The sequence below is a fragment of the Equus quagga genome, chromosome 5 (genome assembly GCF_021613505.1).
Source record: "Equus quagga isolate Etosha38 chromosome 5, UCLA_HA_Equagga_1.0, whole genome shotgun sequence".
NCBI lineage: Eukaryota > Metazoa > Chordata > Mammalia > Perissodactyla > Equidae > Equus > Equus quagga.
This window is the reverse complement of record NC_060271.1, coordinates 128,715,453-128,728,613: the sequence shown is the minus strand read 5'-3', so window position 1 is coordinate 128,728,613 and position 13,161 is coordinate 128,715,453. Positions and strand designations below refer to the sequence as shown.

Sequence of the window (13,161 nt, the reverse complement as noted above, 5' to 3'; positions counted from 1 at the left end):
AGGATGTTTGGTCATTTTGGGGTTTTGGATAGTGTTCTTGGTATTGTCTTTATACTCTGAAATGATTATAGAATGGTCTTGTTTTTGTCCTACTCTATCATGTCACAGGGTGGCCTTGTTTGATGTTGCTGTTCTATAAAATTCTTCATGTACAAAAGGAGAAAAGCATGGCTGAGCTAAGAGTGCCAGGCCAGATTCTAGCAACCCAAAGGCTAGCTGTCAGTGCCAAACGAACTCCCTGCTGTCAGGGGCTGCTTTTCTTTTCTCTTCTCTGTCTGTTTCAACACATCGCTCTACATTATGTGCTGCATTAAAATTATAGTGCATGCTTGTCTCTTTTACTAGATTTTGAGATCCTAGAGAGCTATTAATTTTTATCCTCCTTTATATCACCCATAACCTATAGTACTGGACCTTCCAGATAGTAGGTATTAAGACATTGTTAATTTGAATAGCAGTGAACTCAAAGATGTCTCTTTCTATTGTCGTCCTGCAAGAGTTTAGGCTAACTGTGAGAATTCTCTAACTACAGAGGTAGAGGAACCACAGTCCACAGTTGTCCACAAAAGATCACCCTCACTTTTGACACCAGCAAGTTTGAGGTCAAGACTACTCTCGGATTTGATAATTCACTAGAAAGACTCATAGAACTCACTGAAAGCTGTTATACTCAGTTATGGTTTATTACAGGGAAAGGAAACAGATTAAGATCAGCCAAAGGAAGAGACACATGAGGCAGAGTCCAGGAGACAGACTAACACAGAATTTTTGCTGTCATTCCCCTGCTATTCTCCTGGCATTGACGGGTGGCAATACTCACAGAGTATTGCCAACTAGGGAAGATCACTTGAGCCTTGATTTCAGAATTTTTACTGGGGCTCCATTATGGTTGCTATTTTACTGGTTGCTCCATTATGGCTCCATTAGGCATGGTTGATTGATTGATTGATGTCCATGTGGTTGATCTCAGTCTCTAGATTGATTAATACTTCATTACCCCCACTATAAATCATCTTGTTGCTATTTCTGGCATATCTAGCCCTCACCCTAAGATATGGCCAGCTCCCACCATAGTGTTATTATCTGGCTACCCCAAGGCCCCCAAGCAAACAAAGATTACCTCCCAGGGATAAAGGGCAAAGGCTAGATCTCCTTTGAGGCAAGGTTAAGTTCTTTACTACACAGGCTCTCATATCAAATTCTTATAATGAAAATTATTCATCAGAGCAGATCTTTCTGTATCCTGAAGTATCCTCATTCTAACAATGCACCAGAAGAATGGCTAATTTCAGAAAAATCATAGTTCATAAAAAAAATGGATCAGGAATAGACCTGAAAATTATACTGCAGATAATGAAAGTATAATCTAGAGAGAGGAAGCCTATCATTACAAACAGTTTGAAGATTTCTACTATATTTCATTCTTTTTCTCTCTCTCTCCCACTCTCTCTCTTTCATTTTCCTCCTCTGCTCTTATCATCAACTTTTAGCCATTCTTCTTCTTTCTTGAGTAAGCCATTAAGAGTATTATTTTTCCACTAACAGTGCCTGTCTTTCTTGAAAATAATGCTCTTTTTGAAAAATACCTGTGATCATTTCATAACATTAAAAAATCCCAAGTATGTTCTGGGATTTTCCTTAGTCCTCATCAAGCATATTTTGCTAGGTTAACATGAGATTGGAGGCTGTACTGCTTTATAGATGTTCCCTGTTTTCTCTGTATATGTCCATTTGGGCATTTTCAATACCGTGTAGGAACTGCTTATTTAGCTGAATTGATATGAGCTTTTGGATAAACCTGTGTGTTGATTTTCATTGATTAGATTGGCTAATGTTGTGTTTGAGTGTGAATGTGCATGTAGGGAGTAGAATGGGAATGTGGTTGCTCCAGAAACCTAGAAGTAGTGTAACATCATTCATTCGTTGAGCATTTATCAATACCTATCAATTGCCAGATGCTGTGGTCCTAACTATAGTGGCTATAAAAATGTGAGGCATGATCCTCTCACCCCAAGTTCAGGATATAAAGGTTACATATCTACACTTTGGAAGTACAACTGTTTATTTCAAAACAAGTTTACCAGGCATTTTTTCTTATAGGAAAATTCTAAGTTTATGATTCAACTAACTTTTAGAAGTTATTTTTGAAATTACTAGATTTTGAATGAAAGGTGGAATCCCCAACTCTCTCTCCTGATTTGCTCTGCATTTTTCTTTAAAACAAGGATAGATTTTTACATGAATTGCTCTTTCTTTAGGCCATTCCAGAGGGTCTCATCTTTTTTGCACCTAACATTGCTTAACATCGCATATTAATGGCAGTTCCTCTCAAACTTCTCTCAATTCCTCACTGAAATACTGCTACACTTTGGTGATTTTAGGACTCCTATATGTACTTCATGTCAAATTATATCAGTGCAATGAAGCTAGACACATTCATCAAAATTTTTAAGAATAGCAACACAGTGAAGATAAGTAATGAATTTAAATTTGTGATTAATTATTATCAGAGGAGCCAAATGGTATTTCCAGTTAATAATCCTACAGAACAATTTCCAATAGACAAGTGGTTTCTACCAAGAAGCTGCATAATGAGTGAAAAGAACACATTATAGAGCCTGGGTCTCTTCAAGTGTAAGGTCCAACAGTTACCAAGTATACGAATTGGGCAAATGAATCACTACACCGTCAAAGTTATCTCCAATGGAAATCTTCTAGTTACATAATACTCATGGTGTTATTTTAAGGCTCATGATAAAAATGAACAAGCGTTTGTGAAGTACTTTGAAAATGCTAAATATCTTGTTTCTATTTTAATTATTTCAGTGCAATTTTCCTTGATTTCACAGTGATGAGTTCTATGAATAAATGCAGATTTAAGTTGGGTGGGGCAGTCTAACTGGTTTAATTAGAACACAATTATTATTCCTTATAAAACTAACAATAATCTTAAATATTCATTGAATGAAATGATGAATAACAATGAATATGTTCTTAAAGCACTACAAGAAGTGATTCAGTTTTCACTGCTTTGACCACAAAGAAGGATGTCAGAAACGATTACATGAAGCATTAATTTTTGCCTTAATTAGATATGTTGATGATGCAAAACTTTCATTGTAAAATATTACATTCTAAATCCTAAAGAAACTTTCAACATGTGGCCTTATATAACAACAGAAGAGTTAAGACTAAGAAAGTTAAAAAATCAATGGGATTCATTTTATTCCTTAAGTGGATAGGATCTTTGGTGCTAAATGATGACATGAATAGGATGCAGAAAGTCGACCTTATTTTTATTAACTCCTGCATCAAATTAGGCAACAGGTTCTATCAATATTTGTTCACTAAATAAACACAAACACACACAGTTCTGGTAGTATAGGTACCTAACTCCTTGTCCATTTATCATTTCCTTCAGGTCATCATTGACTCTTAACTAGGTTATTACAAAAATCATAACACTGATCACCCTGTTTTTATCCTTAAATAATTCAAATACCTGTTACCAAATTTCCTATTGTTGAAATAATCTTTCCATCATGCAAATATAATCATGCCACAACATTGCCTACAATTATTAAATAACTCCATTAACAGGATCAGGCCTTAAATTCATTGGTTGGACAAATAAAGATCCTGCTTACCTAACTAATACTAACTCTTGCCACTTAACTCTTAATCTACAGTTTACAGCAATATTAAGCTACTTTTTCAAAAACATGATAGTATTTTTCACACATCTTGGATTTTGCTCACGTTTCTTCCTCTGCTCAGAATTCCATCTTCAGGTTTGTACATCTCAGAAAAAAAAATGTCTTTTTCAAGTTTCAAGTCTCAGATCAAAAGTCTTTGAATTTTGAAGTCTTCCTGTATTCTTCCAGGTAAATTATTTTATTGCTACCTATATGCTATCATTACCTTTTATACATTTATTAAGAAAAAAATCATTGTTTTGTCTACTAAGTAGCCTACATCATGATTCACTTATTTATTTTCTTATCTAGGCTTACTTCTGCTATTGTCCAAGATGCACTGTATTTGAGGTGACTAACTTTCATATCTTTTGAGGTCAAGAATTATATGATCATTTGGTATCTCCAGTTCTAGCACAGTGCTGAACACATATAAGTTGCAAATAAAATATTTTTGAAATGAGATAGAAATGGATGGAAAATAATCAAAAAAGGAAAAGAAAATCCTCAGCTTGAGTCAGCAATACTGTAAATATATTAATAACACGAGATAACAATTACTGAGTGCTTATTATATAACTTTCCTTGAATAGCAACTGAGATCACAGGGCTAGCCATTATTAGAGATTAGGGTGAGGACTTTAATATGAGCAGTCCGATCTGAGAAAGATATGAGTAACAGAAATCAATATATATATATATAATTGCATATTTATGTATATATATATATATAGATATATGGATGTATCTATATATACACACACATATATCAGGTATATCAGATAAAATCTAAAATGGCCTTTACTTGGTCTCATCTGTTTTATTTGGTTTGTTTTTTTTGTTATTGGTCTGGTTTCCTTGGAAAGAGTAATCTGTATGCTACTAATTAAACCTCAGTGCTCATTCTTGGTAAAAAAAGGAAAGCGATGAAGGGAATCACCATGTACTGTGACCGATAATTTTCCAGGCACTCTCCCAGCTGTCTTGCATTTACAATTTCACTTCATCTTCCTAATAAATCTGTGAAGGAGGAATCACGACTCCCATTTCACAGATGGAAGCATGGCCGAGACCTGAATAAGGATACCTCGCCAGCACTGACAGATGTTAAGTGGACCAGAAAATAAGTACCGGTCTAAGGCCTCAGGGCATATGAAAAAGCAGTCACTGTTAAATGAATTAAGTAGGTTAAGGTGATAGAGGAGAAACCAGTTTAAGAAATTTTCACAGGGAAAGTATTACAGAGCCGTCCAACAACCTTTAGCATGTGTTCGTTTCCTTCCCCAGTGAAAAGAATGAGAGTTCAGCAAATTAAGCATTCTGGTTGGTTGTATATTCATGGATGATTTAGGAGTATCGTTGAAGAAATAATATGGCATGTTTCTGAATCCAATAATAGACATGTTTCATTTTGATTACCTAATTGATTCTACCAAGAAGGAATAAAAATGACTGGAACAAACTGACTACCCAATGCAGGAATAAATCTCAGGCCTTGTCCTAATGCAAAATCAACAAATGAAGCACCCGTCTTTACATCCTAAAACATTAGAATGGAAAAAGAACATTTTTGTCTCCAATGTGGCCAGCAAGGAATGAGTGTGCCAAGGTCCACTACCTTTGTGTTTAGAAACTAGTCAATGAGTATTTACTGACTCCTATTTTGTGCCAAACTCTGTGCAAAAATCTGGGGACAAAGAAGGAAATAAGCAAGATTGCTTTCTTCTGAGAGGCTCAGTTTAGCGAAGGAGAAAAGAAGTTAGGCAAGGAGATAAAACATAGTGTTAAATATTGTAGTGGAGGTAAGCAAAAGTATCATGAAAACAAAGATTAGTATGCCCGTGGAAGGGTCCTCCTAACATCACTCGCAGGGTACCATGCTTTATGACGTGCCTGACATTCACTTGCTTTTTAATTGTTACAGCAAAATTATTTGAAGTATAAGTACTGCAATTTACAAATAAGGTAATGGGGACTCAGTTTAAGTAGTTGGCAAAAAGTCACAGAGACCAAAGGAGAGAAGCCAGAATTTGAAACCACTTCTACGTAGCTTCGAAAATTGATTTTAAGGGCACACTGCATCTCAAAAGATGATTCATGAATTTTTAACGCTTCACAATGTACTTTTCGACATATTACAATAGAATTCTTTTTTAAAAATTTAAGACCTATGTTAACAGGTGCTTGCAGTTTGTTGACTTTTTTGAAAAAAATCAAGTTGTAATCTTTTATTACAAATTAAAAATGAGGTTCTTAAACATCTCAACTTGACCAGTTATGAAACAATTTAAAAACATTTAAAGGTGTATCGAGAAAAACCAGACTTTTTTTTTCTTAGACATGTTTGTCATTACCAAAAGGAGACATCTTTAGGTAAAAATAATAACAACCCCACGCTGCATAGATAACGCAGATGGTTCTAGTTATCTGGTCAACAGGCAAAAAGCAAGCACTTAAGGTCTTCAGCTCCAGTCTTTTGTTCATTTCTTATAGCTCGAATTTCATATGTATTTCTTATTGTTGGATGACTAAACCGGGAGATGGTAAGCTGGCATTTACTCAGCCCCGCCCCGCTCAGCCTCGGGAACAGATGGTGGATCGGCTGCTTTTGTCTCTGCCGTCTTGTGGTTTAGGGTTTTCTGGGCGTCTGCGTTGGTAATTGAAGTTGCGGTGGTACAGACGTTGAGGTGGCAGCTGACCTTGGGTCTCACGTCCTTGATTTTCCTTATCTTCTTCATTGCCGTCCTCTCTAGGCTGTCTTTGGCGAGGAGAGCCGCTGTGGAATCCTGGGCTACAACCCCCATACGTATTCTGCCTCACTGGTCTACCTTGTTCCCTGCACCCTGGTTGTCAGCACCCTCCATCACTTCTCCTTGCACGTGCTGCGTTCTTTTCCCCACTCTCACTATTCTGGTAATTGTGCTGGTGATTGCGTGGAGGAGCCCTGCGACGTGGATAGCGTCTATAATGATTACCCGTCTGCAGCATATTTACTGCCTTGCCCTGGAACTCCAGAGGGCCTGTAACATTTGCCGCCTCCGCACCTTTTTCTCCTTCAACAACATCAGACTTCACAGTCTCTCCATCGCTGGGGTTATTCTTCTTTATGGCAGCCTGGTGTAGAAATGTCTTCCTTGATGTCATTCCTGTTAAGGAAACCATATCCATTTCTTACATTGAACCATTTTACTGTTCCCAAAACCTTCGTTGTGATGGCCTTCTTGTCCCCGCTGGCAGGCGCTGCGGACGTGAGGCCACCCGGGCCGCCGCTCCCTGCGCGGGGGGCGGGGGTCTCTGCCTGGCTGCTCACGGTTGTGGCGTTGGTGACTGGGGCCGGCTGCCACGGCTGCGGCTCCTCCCGGGGTGTGATGGTAACTAGGCCGGCGGCGGCGGTGGGGTGCTCAAGGCTGTCCGAGGTCCGCTCTCCGCTCCCACTACCGATAGAACTCTACAACAGAATTCTTTAATTTTAGTGTGGTAGTTGTTTTCATACTAACTCCTCCACTCCGTAGCTTTGTAACTTTGGCCGTGTTACTAAATATCTCTATGCTTCAGCATCCTCATTTGTAAAATGTGGATAATAACTAACTACCTATAGTGTTGTTGTAAAGAATAAAAGAGTTATGTACTATATAGATCAGAGGTTGGCCAACCTTTTCTGTAAAGAGCTAGATAGTAAATACTTTAGGTTTTTCAGGTAATGCCATATGTGAATGACTGCTCAGCTCTGCTGTTGTAGTGTGAAAGCAGCAACAGACAACTTGCAAATTAATGTTCCTGCAAATAAAGAAAACTTCACTTGCAAAAAGAGATGGAGGGCCTTCATTTGCCAACTCCTGCAATAATGTATGTGCTGATTAAGTATTAATTAATATTATTATTACTATTATATATATATATTTTTTCCTTTTTTGCTGAGAAAGATTTGCTCTAAGGTAACATCTGGGCCAATCTTCCTCTATTTTTCAGTATGTGGGCTGCCAGCACAGCATGGCCACTAACAGAGTGGTGTAGGTCTGTGCCTGGGAACCCAACCCAGGCTACCGAAGCAGAGTATGCTGAACTTAAGCACTGGGGCTGGCCTGTATTATATTTTTTAAGCGAGAAAAGTTTGGATGCTAAGTACCTTATCCAGGGTCAAACATATAGCATATTTATTAGAGTTGAAGCTTGCATCCGATCTTCTCAATTCAACTCCAGTGATCTTTCCTCAAGGGTAACTTATATACTGGTGATCTTTCCAATTTGTCTATTAAGAACATCCCATCATTAGAGTATGTTTCATGAGAAATAAGTGCATCTTTTCCATTTTAGGCTCCAACTGCTTACTCATTGAGGCAGAAAAACAGGGTTTTTAGACGGAAAAACTCTAATATGTTGATAAATGAAAGATCACTGGGTTTTGCTGACTCTGGAGATTGCTATACAGAGGAAAAGTATAAGAACAAAATTATTCTCACAGCTTTGACTGCTATTTTCAATTAAATCTCAAATAACATGTCATCAAATAGGCCATCACGTGGACTTTATGATCTTTCTCAATTCTATGCCTCTAAACCCTGTGGGAAATGTTTGGAATCTCCACTGATGTCTAGTTATCTTACTCTACTGCAAGCTGTATTTCAACGTCCCCCCACCACTGCTGGCATGTCTGGCCTTTCCTCTGAACATTGCTGTCATTTAGTACAAGGATATTCTTGGCCTTTATCACTAACATCTCATATTTCTTACTTAGTTTTGCTGTTTACAAAGACCTTAAGGTCTTTCAAGTACATTATTTCTTTGACATCACTTACACTTTCAAGGTTGGTTACTTTATACACATATCAACTCCTCTCCAGCTAGTAGGAAGAGCCCATGGAAACCTGGGCCCCATGTGAGGAGATGGAATAGGTGGTGGATTTGCCTTTATGGAGACCTGGGTTTGAATCCAGCTTGTGCTTGGAATTAGCTCTGTGACCATGGGCAAGTTATAGGACTTCTCTTATCTTGCTTCCTTACGTAGAGAATTGAAAGAACATCTATGTCTTCACATTGTTTTAAGGAATACTAAGGATATATAAGATAACAAATGCAAGAACTTTGCTCTGTGCCTGCAACCTAATTTTTTCTCACCACGTATTCCCTTTCTCCTAGTTTGTTTTCTCATGCTGCCTCGCAGAGAGGAGGCCCTTGGAATTTGTTAATTGTTTGACGAATATACTATTAGAGATTTGACCATTTGTTGTGTACTTGATGTTCATAAAAAATGACTTCTTGAATTCTTTCCATATTCTTCTTCTATCTTAATGAAAATATAATAATAAGATAGCTATGGTAGAGAAATACTTGGAATGGTACATATTGTATTATGTGTCTTTTAAGATACATTTTAAAATTCATTCCACTTTCCTCAAACCATTCAATTTTTACACACATCATTTTATTTACAGCAAAACTGCATTATTTTGGTCTTTATGACTAAATAAATAAGTTCTCTAGGTTTATCTCCTCTATTTATTGTTGCAAATTTTTCAAAGCAATTTCACTTTTGCGTTCATAAAAACTCCCTGAAATAATCAGGGCAGGGATTTATCAATCCAATTTCCACACAAGGAAACATGCTGATGGAATCATAGTGACTACAGAAATATGTACAATAAAAGTAGAACTTGGGTCTTCTGGGGCTCAGTTCTTAAAAGATGTACCACTATCTTTGTTGCTGCTGTAAGCGCAAGTCAAGGAAAACATAAAGAAGGTAGAGGAATAGACGTGTTTGTAAAGATAAGGGCTGGATTAAGCGTAGATAACATGCAGTTCTACTTTCAAGCAACCCACGTACTGAGCTGCTTCAGTTTTCTGAGGTGATCAGTTTTGAGGAGGTAAAAAATAGGAATATTTGGATGAGACACAACTAAGAAACACTAATTTCCAGACAGGTAGACAGTTTTCTTTCATTTTTACTACAAATTGTGTAATTGTTTCATAGACATCAATTCCTACTGATACAAGAGAACAGTTCCTAATATAACAAATGTTTATATGATGTGAACTACATGCCAACATTGCGTTACCCGATGAGGTATTATTATTATCACCATTTTACAGATAATAGAATTGAGACACAAATAGGTTAAGAGACTGTCCCAAAATTATAACAGGTAGCTAATAAGCCCAGGATTTGAACCTAAGAATTCTATCTGTAGGGCCCACAGTCTTAACTTCTGTATATTTTGATCCTCTAATAAGGACCTTTATTATTCAGAATCCCCAAACTAATTCTCAGCTCCTAGATTTTTGACTTGTTAATTACTCTGTAGACAATGAGTCTGTAATCTGTGGTCTCTCCTTCCGAAGAGCTGAGCCTCTTGGTTTGTCCCAGTTTCTGAGGAGAAAATAGTTTACTCTCACAGAAGAAATAGTGTGGGATGTAATTAACCCAGAATTTATCAGTTTGAGGGGAAAATGCGCATATTGTCCCTGTGTCTTTTCTTCTAAACATCATCAAACCACTTGAAAGCATGTACTTGAAGGCACCAAAAGAGAAACGACAGATGGAGAAGCCACCCCACCTCCATGAAGGAGGGCTTCCTGAGGGTTCTACTTTTGTACCTTCACCAGGCTACCCGACCCTAGCACAAAGAGAAGGGATGAGACCGTGGAAGGGGGTTCAGTGGTAGAATCAATTCTGAGTTTAAATTCTCTTTTAAAAACGTTGAAATGACCATAGTTTATTTCTCCATATGTAGAATGGGGTTAATAATGGGGAGTTAGAACTGATAAAAAGAAATTGTCTGCTACCGTATCTGGTATTTATAGGGTGGTTACTAATAGACTATATGCGTGCATAGATACAAACACGTTTTCAAGTTTCACCAGCAGGTAAAATATGCTTCACTCAGTTTTTCTGGGGAAATAACAAAGGATTATGGTTAAAAACAGGAACACTGGGGTCAGAAACATCTGAATTTGGAGCTTGGCTCTTCCATTGCCTAATTGTCTAATCTTGGGCAAGTTACTCATCTATTCTCATTTTAAAGTGAAAAAATTAATATCACTTACCACTGTAGACATTACATGAGAATATTTGTGAAGGTTTGGGATTATGCCTAATGCACAGTGAGTGAAGTGTGTGATCTCTACTTACCACCTACAATATAACTATTAAATTCACATTTTAGAGTCAAGAGTTGTCATTTATTGATTTGTAGGTTCCATGTATTCCTCTCCCAAACATTTCTGAAAGTGCTCAGGTGTCCTGGGTAAAATTAAGTTACCTTTAAAAGTCTATGGGATCAGGAGGGGGTACAGGGTGTGGTAAAGCACATCTCATGGATAACCAACGCTCACAGGCAGAGCAGCACTTCTCTGCTTCACTACCCCTTGCTTGAGGAATTCCTCAATTCCATTGCTTGTCTGATTCTGTTGCTTTTATTAGTTTTCCTTAGACTCTTCTTATCTGTGGGTCATTTATGATCCCTGTCTGTGCCACTGCTGATTTAATTTTTCCCCTCAACTAGGGCAGCACTTCTCAAGGTATCTGTGATGAAGGACTAGTGTTTGTTTGTTTTCCAATTCATTAACTGTACTAGTTTCCTTTATTGTCTCACAGTTATGGAGACTAGAAGTCCAAAATTAAGGTGTTGGGAGAGCCATGTTCTCCCTAAAACCAGTAGGGGGGAATTCTTGTTTCTTCTAGCCTCTGGAAGTAAATACTTCCAGATTTTGGTGGCCTGTTGACAATTCTTGGCATTCTTTGGTTTGAAGCTGCAGCATTTCCATTGCTGCCACTGTCATCATGTGGTGTTCTCCCCATGTGACTTTGTCTTCATATGGCATTCTCTATGTTTGCCCATGCTCAATTTTACTTTTTATAAGGATACTAGTCCTATTGGATTAGGGCCCAGCCTAATGACTTCATCTTGGCGGATTATATCTGCAAAGATGTAGGTACTGAGTACTGAGGTACTAGGGTTAGGACTTGGAACATATTTTGGGGGGGAGGGGACATAATTCAACCCATGGCAGTTGCATGCAAATCTTTTTTTCCAATATCCCATTCAAGGAGACAAGGCCATTGATCATGTGTTTGAATGTCACAGCAACGAAAATGGTTATTAAAATCCTAAACACTATTGATGTCTGCCTTATCTCATCACTGTACGTTAACAGTTTATAGACTGACATCTCAACCCTACTTTAGGAAACATTGCTAAGGGACAAACTGATAGGTGCATGAATGCTAGTTGGTGAATTCTGCATCAGAGCAATGATGTTGGAAATGCTTAATAGATGAGCCTATTCAAGGTATGCTAACAGGCTTTATGGGGCTTTGATAAATCCTCCTTCCTTGCCATTCCATGTCTGAATTTCTTCCCTTATTTTCATCTAGGTAACTCTTGCTTGTCTTTTGTACTTCAAATTAGATTTTCTGTAACGCCCCAGGAAGTCTAATTTAGATGTGTCTCCTCTGCATTTCCAGAGCAGCCTGGTATGCTTCTATGCTAGCTCCATAATTATTGATCAACTTGTCCCTCTTACCTTCAATAAGGTGAATTAATTCCCCTGAAGGCAAGACTCATGTCTTATTCTACTGATTCTCCCAAGGTCCTGTTAGTGCCTGGCTCATGCTGCTTGTGTTGTTTACATTAATATGTGGAAAAATAAATCAATTTATTTCCTCTCCTGGGAAAAGTGCTTCCCCTTAGACTGGATGACTTGTCTCCTTTTCACCAGATGTTTGAGCCACCATGGACAATACAAAATTTAGAATAGTAATTTTTAGACTTCTTGTGGACACAAGACTTCCACCAAAGCGATAAGGACCATTGAAGACCTTTCAAATTATGTTTAAATAGATCATATTTTTCAAGACTTATTAGTCTGCTGGCTGGTAAGATACCCTGGAGGCCATGATTATATTTGAGACATATGCTGTGCACATTTGCTAACATCTAATTATGTAGTACACTAACACCTCTTATTTTATATATTTTATTTAGGATTTAAACAGTCACCATAGCAAAAAAGTAATGATTTCTATCTTTGTCCTCAAATTTGGACTGTATACTATTGTTGGATATTGGAGAGTATATATTACTGAGGTTTTTCATTTTTAGTGTACTGACTAGAGAGACATTTGTCTTTATCTTAGGGAGTAAACCTAAAACTCCCCTGAAATTCTGAATTGGTTTTCAGACAGGATAGTTTCTAACGTCAGTGATTCTTAACCCAAGTCCACGGGGGAGCTGTCCATGGGGGACAAGAAACTTGAAGCCACAGTGCCTTGAAACAGTTGGCATTCAATTAATATTTGTGGAGCTGTATTGAACTGAATGTAATAGACTTGTCTACACTCTGATTAGGCTTTTCTTTTTCTAAAACTAATTTGTCATCATTTTTTATAAAGCAGTTCCTTTCAGGAAGTTTCATTCTAAATTTGTATGTGACCAAAATTATTCTATTCATTCTTTTCAACAGGCAATTA

The 13,161-nt window shown here is 37.6% G+C and overlaps 1 pseudogene; it reads right to left on the bottom strand.

Annotated features, from left to right (window-relative positions):
- Positions 1–6,250: 6,250 nt before the first annotated feature.
- LOC124239698 (Y-box-binding protein 1-like) overlaps positions 6,251–13,161 on the bottom strand; it is a 41,774-nt pseudogene continuing 34,863 nt past the window's right edge.